General features: G+C 37.7%; 1 pseudogene; it reads left to right on the forward strand.

The window, feature by feature from the left end:
* Nucleotides 1-648: 648 nt before the first annotated feature.
* On the forward strand, nt 649-1,911 carry LOC100965724 (annotated as a pseudogene).
* The last annotated feature ends 257 nt before the right edge of the window (nt 1,912-2,168 follow it).

Consider the following 2,168-nt stretch of genomic DNA (forward strand, 5'->3'; position numbering starts at 1 on the left):
GAAAGATGTGTAAAATAATGAGAAATCTAATTTTTTCTTAGCCTGAGACAATTTGCTTTTTGCTGTTAAAACAGTACTATATATTTGAGTAGACACAAGCATTAATGGTGTTGCCCCTTAGTTTGATATAAGATTGCAGATGTTTTCATTTTCTTTTGAAAGACAGATTTTTGAGTGTCAAAATTTTAGTTATTTGGATTAAAACTTTTTTTAATTTATACTGATAATAGGAATTGAGTTATAACCAATGTATTCCTAATACTAAAAGCCATTTTTTAGGAGTCATGAATGTATTTCATGAGGAGTATTGAGTGATTGGCCACACTGAGCGTCCATTGTTGCACATTCCAAACAACTGCTTGCATGTACAATTTTTTTCCATTAGCTGCTTCTTACAAGCATAAAGTCAATTTTACATTTAAGCTACAGAATTAACCTCTGGGCATGCCGTCTGTCTAAACAAACACATTTCCAATAGAGTTCTAAGGAGGGATTGCTCTTCAACCCATGGTTGTGAATGTTTAAGAAATTATAAATTATGGAGACCTCACACCGGCACCCAGCCCAGAGCACTGGGTCTGCCTATGTGCAGTGGGCTTCACCATGGAAAAGCCAAGCACAGCAAAATCCACTTTGTGATAGACCTGAAATGAAAACAATCTGAGTGGAAACATCTTCATCTCTCCCTTCAGCTTTTCATAAGCTGTGGCCTTGATCTTTCTAGGGACCAGAGGCAACATTGAGGCACAGCTGTCCAAGACTTTCCATTTCAACAGGTTGAGGGGATTTATTCAAGATTTCAAAGTCTGAACAATAATATTCTCTACTGAAATTTTTCTTAAGAATTTAGAATAAATATGTAAAACAGCCTGCAATTGCAAATTAAGTTTAATATTCTTATAATGAATGATTATGAAATTGAATTATAAGCTATTCTATAAGATCAATGTATATAATAAAAGACCACACCACAATAGTAAAAAAAAAATATTTCAAAGTCTAAATGCTAATAGCAACAAATGTGGAGTGGCCTACATTCTGAAATTTGGTAATAGATTATATGGAAAGAAAAACTATAATTTCCTTACTGAGTTCTTGGCTTTGACTGAGAAAATGTACGGTACTGAACTGGCCAGTGTGGATTTCAACATGCCCCTGAAGATGCAAGGAAAACCATAAACCAGTGGGTTGAAGACACACTGAAGGAAAATTCCAGAACTGTTGGCTACAGGTGTGGTTGATAGCATGACTAAACTCATGTTAATGAATGCCATCTATTTCAAGGGAAACCAGCAGAAGAAATTTATGAAAGAAGCCACGGCCAAGGCACCATCAGATTGAATGAGAAAGACGCAAAAACAGTGAAAATGATGTATCAGAAGAAAAAATTTCCCTGTGGCTACATGGAGGACATTAAGAGCTGTGGGCAGGAACTGTCTTACCAAGGTAAGGAGCTCAGCGTGATCATTCTGCTGCCCGAGGACATGGAGGACCAATCCACAGGTCTGAAAAAGACTGAAAAACAACTGACTTTGGAAATACTGAATGAACGGACCTCACCTGAGAATTGGGATGTCATCGCAGTCTAGGATAGCTTGCCCCTCACCCGCCTGGGTAGGCAGGACCTCTTTAATAGCAGCAAGGTTGATTAGTCTTGTCAGGAGCCAGAGATATTTTTATATCAAAAACTGTCCACATGTCCTTTGTGGAAGTGAATGAAGAGGGTACAGAGTCAGTGGCTGCCACAGCAGTCATCATCACCTTTAGGATGCTGATGCCAGGGGAAAAGTTCACTGCCCACCATCCATTCATTTTATTTTTCAGCACAATCCCTCAGCCAGCATCCTGTTCATGGGCAGAACTTTACCCCCACAGAAGAAAGAGACCGTGGTAATACAAGATCAAGCTTAGGGCTTTATTACCTGAGTTTTCCATGTTGATGATTTTCCTATACCTTTATCAATAAAACTACTATCCAAAAACAAACAAAAAACCAACCAAACAGAAGTATGAACTATGACGAATACACAGTTTTAGTGCATTGTTCTCCATCTCTGTAATCACATTGGAAAGATAGTGATCTTGGCTTATTTTTACTATCATTATCCAAATATCATTGTCATTAAAACGTTGCCAGGTTAAAATAAGGTTAGCTACACCATGAGGAA

The sequence above is a fragment of the Otolemur garnettii genome, unplaced genomic scaffold (assembly GCF_000181295.1).
Source record: "Otolemur garnettii isolate 467f Iridium unplaced genomic scaffold, OtoGar3 scaffold00040, whole genome shotgun sequence".
Classification (NCBI taxonomy): domain Eukaryota; kingdom Metazoa; phylum Chordata; class Mammalia; order Primates; family Galagidae; genus Otolemur; species Otolemur garnettii.